The sequence below is a fragment of the Schistocerca cancellata genome, chromosome 4, assembly GCF_023864275.1.
Source record: "Schistocerca cancellata isolate TAMUIC-IGC-003103 chromosome 4, iqSchCanc2.1, whole genome shotgun sequence".
In the NCBI taxonomy this organism is placed as follows: Eukaryota; Metazoa; Arthropoda; class Insecta; order Orthoptera; family Acrididae; genus Schistocerca; species Schistocerca cancellata.
In genome coordinates, this window is record NC_064629.1 from 363,371,431 (window position 1) to 363,389,147 (window position 17,717).

Sequence of the window (17,717 nt, forward strand, 5' to 3'; positions counted from 1 at the left end):
TTCACAAATTCCACTGTAATCACAACCTGAAAAACTGCTGCATACTGAGAAGAAACAGCCAAGTATTTGTGACAACCTAGAAAGCTGATCGTTTCACTCGCAGAAACTTAAGCCCTGTAATTATTTCCCACCCTAACCTCCACCTCTGAGGCTTTTCAGTATGTACAAGAGAGAAACAATGAGGCTTCCTGATTGCTCAAGAAATATCTGGATGCAGGTGTTGGAGATGACGAATTTTTCCAACTGCATCCCTCACAGAATTGAAAGCAAGTACAGGTTAGTTCATGAGGACAATGAAGAGGGCAAGACTTAAGTTATGGTGCAGAACAGCAATAAGTAAGAAACTTCCCATGGTGTATAATGAGGAACTACTTGCCTATTAACATCACATAATGTATCTAAGGAAATGGCACATCCATTTGCTACGCCATGTGGACTACGCTGATGGGATGCCTGTTTATTTTGATATGGCATCAAACATTACTGTCGATGTGAAGGGCCCTTTAAGTGTTCCTAGAAGAAGTTCTGCCAATGAAAATGCCTCAATGGTGAATGCACTAGCTGATGGGAGGAAGATACATCCATACGTGATTCTTCACAGGAACAGGATACTGCAAGAAAAACGGCATCTAGGACTTGTCTGTAGATGCCAAGAAAAGGTATGGACAACAATGATCTGATTCTAGACTCCTTTAAGATTGTTTGGAACAGAATACAAGGCTCTTTGTTAAGCAGAACAAAAATGTTGGTGGTGATTTCTTTCAGGTGACACCTCATCCAGAAAGTTATGGATCTGCTGGCAAAGAACAACACAGACCTGGTGGTAATTCATGTGACATGACCTGACAACTCCATGTAATGGATGTAATTGTGGAAATATCTTAAGGCTCACATGTGACAGCTTTACAGTGAGCAGTGTCTTCAAAGGGACTACACCCTCACTCCAGGGGAGAAGTAAAAGAAACCCTCCATGTTCATGTTAGGTCAATGGATCATTACTGCCTGGGGTACAAAGTCATGTGATTCAGTTACGAAAGGATTCAAAAGGTGCTGCATATCCAATGCTTTGGATGGCTCAGAAGATTATATGCTATTGGAGGAATGTCAGAAAGAAATGCCAACAGGCTTGCAAATGAAGACTGTCAGTGGTGGTTAAAAAGTGATCCCACAGATTGGTTTAGATAGTAAGCAAAAAATGAAGTGAAGATAAAAATTAAAAATAACAATTATTGTACCCCATTTCTTTTATTTCTCCTTGTACTATCAAAACTAGCTAATATGGCAGTCATGTCAACCCATCTCACTGTCTGTGAGAAGTTGAGAACAATCTGGTGCACTGGCACATGTATAAACTGAACTTCCCTAGACTGTAGAATATACCTTCCTTATACATTTTAAAAATTTCATCTGAACATTTATTGAATAATAACTCAAGATAAACACACCAAACCAGCTTCTACCTTTACCTTACAAGTGTTGCTACTGTTCTATTCAGCAGCCAAAACATATATATATATATATATATATATATATATATATATATATATATGGTTATAATAGAAGGAAACATTCCATGAAGGAAAAATATACCTAAAAACAAAGATGATGTGAGTTACCAAATGAAAGTGCTGGCAGGTCGACAGACACACAAACGAACACAAACATACACACAAAATTCAAACTTTCGCAACAAACTGTTGCCTCATCAGGAAAGAGGGAAGGATATATATATATCATTCAGATGACATACTTCAAACGAAGTAAGAGGTTGATCAACGTATTTCCTGGACACAAAGAAATTTCAGACATTGGCTGTGAGTGGGCACTGATTTAAATCAATGTCCTCCCACAGCCACTGTCTGTAATTCCTTTGTACCTTAATTCATATCAGGTGCTGGATCAAAACACCATCTGTTCTTTTGGACATGTCCAAAAGTACATACATCACATATGTATTTCCTAGACATGGGCCACACTGCAAAACCATGCACATGAATGGAGGAAAAACCAATGACCAGCTGTAGGACAAACAGACAAAACATAACACACTAGAATAAATTGTGTGAATTTCCTCTAGTGGCAGATACAGTATGAACCAAGATGCAGCCTCAAAATGCCAAAAATATCTAAAACATAATTTGAGCAAAGACTGACAAATGTTTATGTTCAATGCCTATTAATTGCACAAAAATTATTATTACAAGGAAAAGGTAGAGTTCAGAAATGGGGGAGGGGGGGGGCTACTGCCCTCCAAATTGCTGTGCCCAATAACAGTAAATGAAGGAAGGAGGACACTACATGATTTAATTTGAAGAAAGGGTATTCAGAAGAACAGTCTGCAACAATAAAATATAATTTGTATGTTGCATAGTCATTGGGAAAAGTGGGATATGACAGTACACTGCTAGTGTGCAGTGGAAATTGTGATAGGTAATAGTCCATAGTGACAGTGATCCAAATTATGTAGACGTGTTATCTCAAGGGGAAAATGGATATGGTGCAGGACATTGTTAATATTAGTAATAATACGGTTTCATTGTTTACAGTCACAATATTTGATCAGGCGAATATCTGCAACTGAGGAAGTTACTGCTCAACTTCTGTATTAACACAGAATTTTTGTTCTCGCACCACATACACCAGATGCCTAAACATGTGGATATAACATGATCATAAAGCTGGGTTGTAAAGAACATGATACAGTGTCCAGTGAAAGTGGTTGCATGTTGTCACACAGAATTAGAAAATGATAAATATGGTGACTGCATCATTTTATCTGATTGGCAGCTTTCACATTGGCCAACCTAAAGGCAAAATGATTAATACATGTATCTAGCATCTAATAAGTCTAAAATCTGACAAAGAACTGTTATTATTATTATTGATCTTTTCCTCGGTCTTCCTAATCATTCATCACTAATACTGGTATTCTGTAGTCTTCCATTCTTCTGATGTGGTCCTTCCAGTTGTTCCTGTATTCTTTAATCTGCTCAATGAAGCTGTTTACTCATATTACTTCCCTTATATCAGCATTCCCCCTAGTGTTGGGTAGTACTTACCCAGCTTCTCTTCTTAGGAATCTCATCTCCAATGCCTGTATTCTTTGTTCATTTCTTTTTGTTGGAGTCCCCCACACAACACTTCCATATGTTGTGCGTGGTACAGACATCATTTTGTAGAACTTTGGTAGAGTTTCCTTTCTTACTCCATTTCTGAGGGTTCTGCAGATAGTTCCATTAATGTAATTAACTCTTTCTACTTTGTTTTGTGTGTCAATTTCTGTCATGAATGAGATAGAATTTCCTAAGAAGTTATTCAATAATTAATTAAAATTAATTTCAGCCCATCTGAAACTTATGACTGTAATTTATAGAATAAGATTCCACTTTCAGATGCCAGTGGGCTTCTGATGGATGTGGAACGAGAACAAAAATTCTGTGTTAATAGAGAAATTGAACAGTAAACATAAAATAAGTATTGGAGTGCCCTTTATTTTTTGATAAGGGGATGAAGAAACTGCGTATTTAGTGGGAAAAATCCATTTCTGTTGAAGAGAACTATGTAAAAATAACTTTTTTTAGTAACCCCCATCACCAATAAACTTGGGGGAGGGGGGGGGGGGGAGAACAAAATCTGTATTAAAGTAGAATTATGCTCATATTATGATTTAATTACTGAAGTAATATAGCTCATCTATCCACAGGGAAAATGAACTGTAAACCACATCATAAGGCACAACATGAGCCCAGAGAGAAAATTCCTCCTCCAGGTTACTAGAAAAAGCAGGTTCTACACAAACATAACACCAAATTGTGTGACAAAATCAATTGTATTGTCCAATGCACTGCAGTTAACTATGGTTCCAGCAATGTGTGCTAAAAGGGCCACCTCCTGCCTTTCATACTCAGCATTAGAACATACTGAAAGAATGCATATGAAGTGGTCCCGTGATGTTTGCTTGACCATTTTTAAATATTTTAATTTTTTTATATGCGATTGCCCTGTATTTGAGAAATTCAAAACAGTTTTTTTACAATAATCTATCTTGTGCCTTTACCGGATGGCAGCCATTTTTATTTGTAGGCATGCGACGATTTTTCAGTCTGTAGACATTAGTGAAAATTTGAATATATCTGCACTGGGTTAAGTTACAACATTGCAATTGACATGATTGTTTTTAAAAAATGTCCTCTTCGACATTGTCTATTACACAAAATACCCTAAATTCAAAAATAACCGGCCACATGACCTCCAAAGTTTGGTATCCAAATTTTCAAAAATCCACTTTTTAGGCCCAAAAATAACAAACAAGGAGTGATTTATGAGAGTCTATTTTTTCCTATAGTTAGATATCATACACTACTAGCCTCATATAGAGCAAGAACACTTACAGACTGAGATTTTCACTCTGCAGCGGAGTGTGCACTGATATGAAACTTCCTGGCAGTCCTGTAAAGTTTGGAAGGTAGGAGACGAGATACTGGCATAAGTAAAGCTGTGAGTACCGGGCGTGAGTCGTGCTTCGGTAGCTCAGATGGTAGAGCACTTGCCCGCGAAAGGCAAAGGTCCTGAGTTCGAGTCTCGGTCGGGCACACAGTTTTAATCTGCCAGGAAGTTTCACACTTACAGATGTTTCCTTAATTTTTTTAATGAATTTTTGAAATTTGAAAATTTTCATTTTTTGTAAAGTTTGGGGTTAGTTATCTCAGGTGGGACTGAATATACAAATATGATTTTTGCACAGTTTGTACACCTATATGATAGCAAGATACTGTAAAAATTTCAACATTGGTATCTGACTGAACAAAGATATGAATTTTTGAAAATGAGGAAATAATTCACATTACTCTACAACTGATCCTATGGCTGTAGCCTATTTAAATAGTTTACTGTTTCATTGTAACAAAATTTAATTGTGACATGTATTTAGTTAACACTATCACCCCCCCCCCCCCCCCCCCAGGTGGAGCAAACGCAGACAGTCCTAAATCCGGTGGACCAGAGGGTGCACAGGGTAAGAGCTTGGAGACTGAGGAGAGAGCTGAGAGAATCTGAGCAGATAACGTACTGTATCCGCCGATGGCGGCGGATGTAGTGGACAGCCTGGAGAACAGCGTAAAGCTCCGCAGTATAAACCGAACACTGGTCGGGAAGCCGAAAGTTATTTGGGGTATCGCCAACAACATATGCACTCCCTACAGCTAACAATGTTTTCGAGCCGTCGGTGTAAATAAATGTGGCGTCCGTCATTTGTGCACATAGAGCAACAAATGCCCGATGATAAACAAGTGAAGGGGTACCATCCTTGGGAAATCGACAAAGGTCTCGGAGCAGGCAGATCCGGGGACGGAGCCAAGGTGGTGCTGTACCCCAAGTTGTCAAGAAGGTTTTAGGAAAGCGGAAGGAAAGAGAATGGAGCAGTTGACGGAAGCGGACTCCCGGTGGTAGTAGGGAGGAGGGGCGGCCTGCATACCCTACATCAAAGGAGGCGTCGAAAAAAATGTCATGGGCTGGATTAGCAGGCATGGAAGACAGATGGCTAGCGTAACGGCTCAGAAGGACAGCTCGCCGATTGGACAGCGGAGGTTCAGCAGTCTCAGCATATAGGCTTTCCACAGGGCTGGTGTAAAAACCTCCAGACACTAAACGTAATCCACGGTGGTGGATAGAGTCGAGACGCCGAAGAATAGACGGCCGAGCAGAGGAGTAGACTATGCTTCCGTAGTCCAATTTCGAGCGCACTAAGGCGCGATAGAGGCGGAGAAGGACCACTCGGTCCACTCCCCAGGAGGTACCATTCAGGACACGGAGGGTGTTGAGGGTTCGCAGACAGCGAGCCGAAAGATAGGAAACTTGGGAGGACCAGCACAGTTTTCTGTCAAACATAAGACCCAAGAATTTAGCGACATCTGAAAACGGAAGGTTGACGGGACCTAGATGTAAGGAGGGCGGAAGAAACTCTTTATGTCGCCAAAAATTAACACAAACGGTCTTACTGGGAGAAAAACGGAAGCCGGTTTCGATGCTCCAAGAGTGGAGGCGATCGAGACATCCTTGAAGACGTCGTTCAAGAAGGCTGGTCCGTCGAGAGCTGTAGTAGATCGCAAAATCGTCCACAAAGAGGGAGCCCGAGACATCAGGAAGGAGACAATCCATAATTGGATTGATGACAATGGCAAACAGTACAACACTCAGCACGGAGCCCTGGGGTACCCCGTTTTCTTGGGAGAAAGTACGGGAGAGAGTAGTGTTCACCCCCACCCTAAATGTGCGCTCTGCCATAAACTCGCGAAGAAAAAGGGGCAGCCGACCTCAAAAGCCCCAAGAGAACAGCATGCGGAGGATACCTGTCCTCCAACAGGTATCGTATGCTCTCTCCAGATCAAAAAATATTGCTACTGTTTGGCGTTTCCGGAGAAAATTATTCATGACATAAGTGGAGAGAGCAACAAGATGGTCAACTGCAGAACGATGCTTTCGGAATCCGCATTGGGCAGGTGTTAAAAGACTGCGGGATTCCAGCCACCAAGCTAAACGGAAATTCACCATACGCTCCAAAACCTTACAGACAGTACTCGTGAGAGAAATGGGGCAATAGCTAGAGGGGAGATGTTTGTCCTTTCCAGGTTTCAGAACGGGGACGACGATAGCTTCCCACCATCATCTGGGAAAAGTACTGTCGGTCCAAATTCGATTATGAAGGCGAAGGAGGTAACGCAGACTATGGGTTGATAATTGCAGCAACATTTGGATGTGGATACCATCCGGTCCTGGGGCGGAGGAGCGAGAAGAAGAGAGTGCATGTTTGAGTTCCTGCATGGAGAAAACAGTATTGTAGCTTTCGCGATTTTGAGAGGAGAAAGCAAGAGGTCGCACTTCCGCTGCACGTTTCTTCGGGAGAAATGCTGGCGGGTAATTTGAAGAGCTCGAAATCTCAGCAAAGTGCTGACCCAATGAGTTAGAAATTGCGATGGGGTCCACTAATGTATCACGCGCGACAGTGAGCCCAGAGACCAGGGAGAAACTAGTCGCGCCTGACAACCGTCGAAGCCGACTCCAAACTTCCGAGGAGGGAGTGAAGGTGTTAAATAAGCTAATAAAGAATTTCCAGCTTGCCTTCTTGCTATCGCGGATGACGCGACGGCATCGCGCTTGGAACTGCTTATAGCGGATACAGTTGGCCAAAGTAGGATGGTGGCGGAAAATGCGGAGAGCACGTCGCCGCTCACGTATTGCGTCACGGCATGCCTCGTTCCACCAAGGAATTGGGGGGCACCGGGGCAATTCGGAAGTGCGTGGTATTGAACGTTCCACAGCTGTAAGAATAACGTCGGTAATGTGTGTGACCTCATCGTCGACGCTGGAAGAGTGACGGTCATCGAACGTCGCTAGACACGAAAAAAGTGTCCAGTCGGCCTGGGCAAACTTCCAGCGTCTTGGGCGCATATATGGCAGTTGAGGCTGCAGTCTAAGGACACATGGAAAGTGGTCACTCGAGTGTGTATCATCAAGGGCGAACCATTCGAAGCGCCGAGCTAGCGGAACAGTACCGACCGCAAGGTCCAAATGAGATAAATTTGTCGTGGAGGCAGACAAAAATGTAGGAACCCCAGTGTTGAGGCAAACTAGATCCACTTGGTGGAAGACGTCTAGCAATAGTGAGCCACGTGGACAAGGATGTGGAGATCCCCAAAGCGGGTGGTGGGCATTGAAGTCCCCAACCAGCAAATAGGGGGGTGGAAGCTGACCAAGAAGATGAAGGAGATCAGCTCGTGCCATTGGTGTGGACGATGGAATGTATACAGTACAAAGAGAGAAAGTGTATCCAGAAAGGGAAAGACGGACGGCGACAGCTTGGAAGGAAGTGTTTAAGTGAATTGGGTGATAATGGAGAGTATCATGGAGAAGAATCATGAGTCCTCCATGGGCTGGAGTGCCTTCAACAGATGGGTGATCATATCAGACTGACTGAAAATGGGGGAGAACAAAGCGGTCATGGGGACGCAGCTTTGTTTCCTGAAGACAGAAGATGACCGGCGAGTAGGATCGTAAGAGGATCGACAATTCATCCCGATTGGCTCGAATGCCGCGGATATTCCAGTGGATAATGGACATAGGGTGAACAGAAAATGGAGGAATGTGACCAAGGTTGCTGTCAACTCAACGACTGCTCAGAGCTTGCGACCGACAGCATGGAATGGCATTCAGCCGAAGGCAGAATATCCTGATCCATAGGTTGTTCAGGAGCAGCTCCTGCCACCAGCAATCGGCCGGTTGATCGGCCGCCAGCAGTGCGCCTCGGCGACACAGAGGACGGCCGAGGGCGATTTCCGCCAGGTGGTGCTGTAGATGGGACATGCCTTGGTGGAGAAGGAGATGAACTGGGTTTCTTTGTAGCCTTCTTGGAATTATGATGTTTAGATGAAGGAGAAACCGATGGTTGTGAAGTTGGGGTACGTGAAAAATCTTCACGAGTATGCTCTTTTTTCGAAGTCTTGGTGTCTGACTTTTGGGCTCGAGATTTAGCAGAACCCGGCGAAGGGTGAGCCATAGAGTGGGCAGGCGAAAGTGGTGAGGTTGAACGGGCGATCTTTGCGCTGGCCGATCTGACGACCGTGGCACTAAAGGTGAGGTCACAAGTCTGCGTGGGCGCCTCCTTTGTTGGCCGAGGAGAAGCAAGGACAGTGCTGTATTTTCCTGTCGGAGGCACGGTGGGCTGTCGACTGGCGAATAATTTTCGAGCAGCAAAGGTCGACACCTTTTCCTTCACTCTGATTTCCTGGATGAGCTTTTCGTCCTTAAAAACGGGGCAATCTCGAGAGGAAGCAGCGTGGTCACCCATACAGTTGATGCAGCGAGGGGATGGAGGTGGACAAGCACCCTCATGGGCATCCTTGACACACGTAACACATTTGGCCGGATTGGAACAGGACTGGCTGGTGTGATTGAACCGCTGACACCGATAGCAACGCGTAGGGTTTGGGACATAAGGGCGAACGGAAATTATCTCGTAGCCTGCTTTGATTTTCGATGGAAGTTGAACTTAGTCAAATGTCACGAAGACAGTGCGGGTTGGAATGATGTTCGTGTCAACCCTTTTCATAACTCTATGAACAGCCGTTACGCCCTGGTCAGACAGGTAGTGCTGAATTTCTTCGTCAGACAATCCATCGAGGGAGCGTGTATAAACTACTCCACGCGAGGAATGTAAAGTACGGTGCGCTTCAACTCGGACAGGGAAGGTGTGGAGCAGTGAAGTACGCAGCAATTTTTGTGCCTGGAGGGCACTGACTGTTTCTAACAACAAGGTGCCATTTCGTAATCTGGAACAAGACTTTACAGGACCTGCAATTGCGTCGACACCTTTCTGAATAATGAAAGGGTTGACCGTGGAGAAGTCGTGACCTTCGTCAGACCGAGAAACAACAAGGAACTGTGGCAACGATGGAAGAACCGTCTGTGGCTGAGACTCGGTATACTTACGCTTGTGAGCAGACATAGTGGAAGGTGAGGGAACCATTGCGGAAGAATCCCCCATGATTACCGGTGTCTCCGATGGCGCGCTCCTCCCTTGTGGGGGCCCTCTCTGAGGGCACTCCCGCCTTAGGTGATTGTTCACACCTCAGGTCACACCTCCCGACAAACGGACGGAGGGACCAATCGGCACTTTCGGAAGGTATCAGCTCGGGTAATCACCCCTCCCTCGGCCTGGCCGTTACCAGGGGGTACGTACGTGTCCTACCTGTCTACCCGGGGCGGGGAATTACGCGTTACCCCGTCACCGGCTACACACAAAAATGCGTGGGTCGGACTTCAGACACGCACAGGGAGGAAGAAAGAGAAAGGAAAGGAAAGAAGAGAGGTCTCAAACGCCACAGCGGAGAAAAGGGTAAAGAGAAGAGGTAAGGAAAAGAGAAGGACAAAGGAAGGAAGAAGACATACAAGCAAAGAAGGCGAAGAATGCGTTACATTTTCGAGCGTCCGTCTCCGGATGTAGGCACAAACCATACTCCCAGATGGGGAGAAAGGGAAGGAAAGAGCCAGAGGTGAGGGGAGGAGGGGCGAAGATGGGGGATGGGGAAGGATGCGGAAAGGGAAGGTATGCAGCCCAGAAAGGAAGGAAGGCCACATTAGCTCGGGGTCCCGTGCTCGCTACGCACGTATCCACAAAAGAGTTGTGGACCCCCTGGGGGGGCATCAGTGTGTGAGTATCATGAGAAGAAATATATTCTGAAGTACAACCACATTTTTGGAAGAAAGTGCTGTGATCCCTTAAAGTTCATAAAAAAGCCTATTATTAAAGGTTTGAGGGAAATAAAACTTGAACATTTGTCCTTTTTATGTGAGAGTGAAACAGGTTCCCAAGTGAAACGTAATGTGATTCCTGGAAATTCCCTGTGCCCAAATTGCTACTCAAAAATATTTGTTGTGGATCCAGAACCAGAATCACGTAACCTTGTTAATGACATTTATATTCCTAATGAGGAAGCTGTGAGCATATTGGATTTTGCTTGTTCTAAGTTAGACGTATCTCCTGCTTCGAAAATAATAAAATTAAGTAGCAGAGAAAGAAAAGCAGCTATTGAAAATAAGGTACAACAAATTTCAGACAAAGTTCGAAAAGACTTGGAATCATGCTTTAATAATACAGATACCAACATTATTTCTAAAGAAGAAGAATACCTATCACCAGCATCATCCGACGCTGAATATTTGAGCTTAATAGAGAAATTAAAAATTAAATGTTCAGTGACATCTAAAGAGGAAAACTTAAAAATTTTAAGTTTGCTCCCTGACTCATGGTCAAGAGAAAAAAATAGTTAATGAATTCAACATTTCTCATAGTTTGGTTAAACTAACCCAAAAATTAGTGAAAGAGCAAGGCATTCTTCCAGTTTTAGGAAAGAAGAAAGGAGTAGGTATTAGTGAAGAAACAATTAAAAAGATACAGTAGTTTTTTAAAGATGATGAAAACAGTAGAATATGCCCAGGTTGCAAAGATAGCAAAAGAGTTGTTATAAATGGAGTTAAAATAACGAAGCATAAACAACTAGTGCTGTCAAATTTAAATAAACTTTATGTAGCTTTCAAAAATTGTCATCCTGAATGACAAATTGGAAGGTCAATATTTTGTGACCTCTGCCGTAAGTGGTGTATTTTGGCTAGATCCTCAGCGACACACTCCATGTGTGTTTGTTTATATCATCAAAATGTCAAACTGGTGATTATGGGTGCAAACCTCAGTGATCTTAACTACAAAGAGTTACAAGATTTAATGGTCTGTGACATTAGCAGTTATGACTGCATGATGAGTTTGTGTAATAAAAGCCCTGGTAAGGAAACCATTATTGAATTGTTTCACGGATATGATGAGGAAATGCCAGACAGTATTACCTTCAAACAGTGGGTCATAATTGACTGGGCAGAAATGATAACATTGGTTAAATCTCACGAAGATTACTTGGAATCTTTAATTGATAACTTATAAAAACTCAAGAGTCACCACTATGATTCTAAAATGATTTTGCAGAAAATTTTACATTTGTGATTCAGGATGCAATACAAGGGTACCACTGGGTCAATGACCAGGCAATAGTGCATCCATTTATTCTCTACTTTAAAAATGAAGAACATGAAGTTTGCCGTCCTTCAATTTGCATTCTAAGTGACTACTTGGAGCACAACACTTTGGCTGCACTTTTTTCAGATGTATGTAATAAATTACATAATAGACAATTTTCCCAAGGTTGAGAAGCTGATATGCTTTTCAGATAGAGGTGGTTGTCAGTATAAGAACAAAAAGAATTTTTCAAATCTGTGCAACCACAAAGTAGTCTTTGGGTTGGAGGCTGAATGGCACTTCTTTGCATTTTGCCATGGTAAAAATGCACGTGATTGAGTAGGTGGTACAACAAAACATGATTTAAGTAAAGCCAGCCATCAAAGGCCAACCACAGACCAAATTCTCACAGTACAGAACATGTATGTCTTTTGCAAGGATAATATTAAAGGCATTACCTATTTTCTGATCAAGAAAGAAGAACTGGCTCTGCATATGAAAACAACACTTCAAACCAGATTTGAAAACTGTATAGCATTAAAAGGAACAAGACATTTCCACAAATTCCTTGGCACTGCAGAAAACTTAGTTCGATGCTATGTAACATCAGAAACTGAAATTTATGAGGATCATTGTGTCAGTAAAATTACATCTCTGTCTTTAACGTTGAATGACATAGTGGCATGTGTGTATGATGGAAAGTGGTGGCTTGCAGAGGTTGAACGAATAAGTTTGGAAAACAATGACATTTTTGTGCATTTTTACCACCCTGCTGGCCCAAGAACATCATTCGAGAAATCTACTAGTGACGAAGTTTGGATACCAATGAAAAATGTTTTACGGAAACTTTCAGTGCTTGAACTTACCACAACAACTGGGAGGTCTTATTCTATATCACAGAAGTTGTCTGAAGAAATAAGTGTTCTTAACATTCACCACCAGGTTTAGGAACAGTCACATCTCGAAGGATGTTAATTGAAAATATTTATTTTAAGTATGTCAAAATAATATAAATGTTAATTTCAGTGATGTGTCCACTTTTTGTATATAATCCATACTTCAATAATATTTGATTATATCCCACCAATATCACACATGAATAGGCAACAGATGTAAGATCAGTTTTTGAGTAATGTGACTACTCACTTCCAAAAATTCATATTGTCAGATATCAATGTTGAAATTTTTACAGTATGTTGCTATCATACAGGTGTACAAACTCTGCAAAAACCATATTTTTATATTCAGTCCCACCTGAGATAACTAACCCCAAACTTTACAAAAAATGAAAATTTTCGAATTTCAAAAATTCATAAAAAATTAAGGAAAAAATTTGTAAGTGTTCTTGCTCTATATGAGGCTTGTAGTGTATGATATCAAACTATAGCAAAAAACTCTCTCTCAGAAATCACTCCTCGTTTGTTATTTTTGGGCCTAAAAAGTGGATTTTTGAGAATTTGGATATCAAACTTTGGAGGTCATTTTGGCTGGTTATTTTTGAATTTACGGTATTTTGTGTAATTGACAATGTTGTAGAGAACACTTTTCTAAAAAAAATCGTGTCAATTGCAATGTTGTAACTTAACTCAGTGCAGAGATATTCGTATTTTTGCTACCATCTCTAAAATGAAACATCGTTGCACGCTTACAAACGAAAATGGCAGCCATTTAGTAAAGGTGAAAGGTAAAATTTTTTTAAGAACTGTTTCAAACTTCTCAATTATAGGGTAATCACATATAAAAAATTAAAATATTTAAAAATGGTAAAGCAACCAACTTCCATTTTTATTGGACCACTTCATTTGGATTGACACAAATGATTCCAACAAACAATACAGTGTGTGTGTGTGTGTGTGTGTGTGTGTGTGTGTGTGTGTGTGTGTGTGGTGTGAAGAACAGTATAAGGAATTGGAAACATTGATAACAGTCTGATAACTGCGCATAATCGCACAAATGGAAAGAGTAATTATCTCTACAGGGGACTCCCCCTATCATAGCACTGGCCATGCAGGTGGAGAGGTTTGCATGAAGCTGAGGGCTATATCAGAAGTATTGTAGCTACTGGCAAGAATTCCCTAGCTGGACAGGTCTCACTCAGCAAACAAACCTGACACAGCACAGCCTGCAGTGCCCCATCTATTCCCACATCCATTTCCATAGCCCTTCCACAAGCCCCAGGTACCCAACACAAGGCGTCACAGTATGTGCTGACAAGTGCATGGCACATGGAAAGATGTGACATGAAGACAGCATCATGGATACTGGGAAATCTCCTTGAGCAATTAACCTTACACAGGTGTGGGATGCCATCTGATATATCCCCAATTCTCCTGGGATCAGAATGAAGAACAATAGAAACAGCTCAAAAATTGATGGACTTTTATGACACTTCAAATATACAAACATCAGGCTTGGAACTAATGAAAGCCATTTCAGCAACTGGATTGCATTATACAGTCCAAAAAATGAAAAACTTGACTGAAATTGGACTACATCAGGATCAAATTCTTGTCTGGGGCTCTGAGGAAGAAACTTCTCAGAGAAAAAAAGAAAAGGAAGGCAAAGAATGACTTCCGTAACATAAATGGAGGGAATGAAAATTTCTTGACCTAATACCTCCAAGAAAGACCATCTTTCATCAAAATGGGGTAAAAAGACTCCCGTCACCTTCAAGATAGGGCTCAAGAGAACAGAAGGAGTAGTCTGTTACTCCCACATCTCAGGATAATTAGATACAGAAAAAGTCAAGGCAGAAAACGGGCAAACAGATAAGTCTGGCAACAGGGATATCTACTGGTCAAAATCACCTCACAGCAGAAGGCTCTAGTTCAGATGGCTCTCTTGGGGTTAGAGACAGAACACTGCATTTGTCCTACACACTGGCGGCCACATCCACATGGGACGCTACGAATCCCTGTTATTTTAAGTATCCGTGGGTCTTTTGCAGACGAAGACCATCTTTCATCTTAGATGGAGGTTGGAAAATGGTTTTGATGCTATGTTTTCTATGCAGCTTCACAATCTTTGCTATATACACCACATGCAATTAGAGAAGGATAACACCACTTTTCACAGAACTGCAGTTTGAAGTAATGCACCAGGCGTGCCAAAGAATCTTGAAGAAGCAAAGAATAAAACTGTCTGAACATGCAATACCCGCCACCTACTTCAAGCACAATGGGAGTTTTATGAAACAAGAGATGGAGAAGTTACACAATCTCTCCTTTCCCTAGGAATATCATTTTTTTAAATGAAACACTTTGAGGAGGTAGCACTTCAAACTGCCTGGCTAAAACCTACGCACTACTGCTGTTACAACAATCACCAGTATGGTGTCAGACCATGGTATAGAGGTGCTAGACAAGTTTTTGGATCACTTCAACAGCATCCATCCGAACGCTACCTTCACAATAGAACCAGAAGAGTTCTGAAAGATGAAGGTACACTAGGCCATGAAGGTTATGAGAAGAAGATCCATGCAGACCTATGCCTACGTGTATCAAACTCCCATTATCTGGCTCTCATTTTAAGTGCTAACAATCCTGGTCAATGGGCACAAGCCATGGAAAACAAAGCTAAAATGTCTTGAGAACGTGATTTTTCAAAATAAACAGAGTGAAGGCCAGCTTAGAAGTGTGTTGAAGCAAATAAAAGATGAAGCAATCTAGGAAGAAGAGTAAGGAGATACGAAATTTACTTTTCTTCCCTATATAGTGACACACTTGGCCAAGACTGTCATGTTGCTTGGAAAATATAACATCAGAATCAACTTCCAACCACAGCAGAGGACAAATGATTTTCTTGGCTCTGTAAAGGACTCACTTGAAACTTTACGTATCAGGGATATATAGCACTTCGTGTGAATGTGGCAACCAGTACATTGGGCAAATGCAACACTGCATCTGTATAACACTGTGAGGAAAGATCAGCAGCGCCAAAGTACAGCCTAAATGAAAGACAGATTTGAACAACGTAAAATCTGGGATGGAATAACATTTCATACTGTTTGACATACACTTGATTTAGAGAAAATAAATTTGCTACACTGAGTCAATGGCTAATGAGAAAGCATAATAAAGGAACGTGTGGAAATAAGACTCTACATTAATCTTGCCAATAGAAGGAAAGTTATCAAATAAGATCGGCGTGGAATTCCATGTTAGTGACTATAAGCCGAGAGTGGACCTATCAGTGGACAGCACACTAGGTTGATAAAGAGTGCTCATGCAGAGATTTGAGCACAGCTTCTAGCCCAAACCCAGCACACCTTTCCCAACCCCACTGTACCCAGATACTGTTCCCTGCCAGACAACTGCTCAAGACCTTGGTGTCCACAGCTGTTCCTTGCATATAAATATAGAGACATGGGTAAAATGTTGACACTTCACCAAAAAGATGATGAGAATAATCACCACCACAGTGTCTCAACACTGCCATCCAGCTGGAAACCAGAGAGCTTTTTCATCAGTAATATATGCCAGGAAAGTCTAAATTCACAAAATGTATGAGATGTGAGAAGAAGATACTTCAAATATATGCTATGAATAGTCATTCACACACTATCACTAAAGCAACGACAATAACCACCACCACCACAGCTGCCATCAAAATTTTGGTTATGAACAACTTGCAAATATTGCAAGAATCGGCCTCTACTAATAAATTTCTATGTATAATTTCCTACCTAATTAAAATTAATCTAATCTAAATAGAAGTTGCAATGGGGTATTATAGGAGGCATTAATTCTGCTACTTCTTTACACTCGAGGCACGCGACAGTAGACTGAACTGTGGGTAAAACGGAATAAATAATATTGCTATAGTGGTAAGTTACCTCCAAAACACCAAAGGCCAATATTGTCTGATCTTCCTATAAGGCTTACTATTTGGCACCATATATAGGTGACATTTATATTTAATATAGCTACAGCTGCATTGAGCCACATCCCCCCCCCCCCCTTCCCGGTTTTTAAAATGGTTCTGATATTACAAGCACAATTTTCAAACTCATTAACATATAGAAATGTTGCACACATACACAAAAAGTGCAGAATTCTATTTCATTCCATTATCCCTACTTTCAATATCAATCGACCATTGCTAACACAGGTACTGAACCTATAGGTCCCAACCCTAAAAATGTGCCCAATACGTAGTCTGCATAACGAACTTTTCTTTGTACTTGGAAAGTGAAACACTATAAAAATCTTACTTTCCTTTCACAAATTCCCAATGCTTACAGTTAATCTGTCAGTCTTTACCTAGTGAGATGCTGAGGTGATTACCCTCTCTAAACACTCTAAACATTGGCAATTCTGAAATTTTGGTGGAAAAAAGCAATCTGTTCATTATAGCCATCTTTTCTTCCCATTCTATTTTTTTATAGCATTGCTACAACCAAATATTTTCTGTTAACCACATTTCTCTCCTGTATATGTACTGTTCGCATAACTTCCAACTCTTCAAAACTCACATTAGCTTCCAAATTGGTGTCATTTACAGGATATCAATGTAGGATTTCTGCTTGAAACAAACTCTATAATTCTGTTTATCGTGAGTGAATCTACTGTAATTTTCAGACCTTGCTGATGAACAGCAGCCCCATGTTTCACTCTGTGGTCAGTTTAATCTTGCCATTCAGCATCAGTGTAGTTTGTATAGCTATCACTTGCATAATAACTGATTGACAAACTACTATAGATTTCATGTACTGGTATCTACACAAAAGAATCATTTGAGAATACATTCTTTACATTACAGAACTTTGTACACCTACTTTTATACTTGTTATTTTCACTCTTCCCCACCTTCTGACCTGTATTCCTGGCTTCAGTTACAATAATACTTACAATACTGTAATCCTGAAGGGTTACAAACATCATAGACACCTTCAAGTATAAACCAATAATGTTGGCTTCTCTACCATCAATATATGTAAATGTGACTAGCACTATACTTTTAGCCATGACCAATTAAGTTTGTGATGATTAGAGAGCACTTTTTTTGAAAGAGGGAAGGAATCAGCAGTGACAACACTACTGACACAAACCTTGAACAGGACACAACAATTTTCAAAAACTACAAATCTTTCAGTTACAGATTCATTGTTTTATTGTAATGTTTATCCAAAATTGTGTCAAGAACATCATATTTAAAA

At 41.3% G+C, this 17,717-nt stretch overlaps 1 protein-coding gene across 1 annotated transcript in view; it reads right to left on the reverse strand.

The window, feature by feature from the left end:
• LOC126183782 (solute carrier family 41 member 1-like) overlaps positions 1 to 17,717 on the reverse strand; it is a 65,868-nt gene that overhangs the window by 12,272 nt on the left and 35,879 nt on the right. The window lies entirely within an intron of this gene.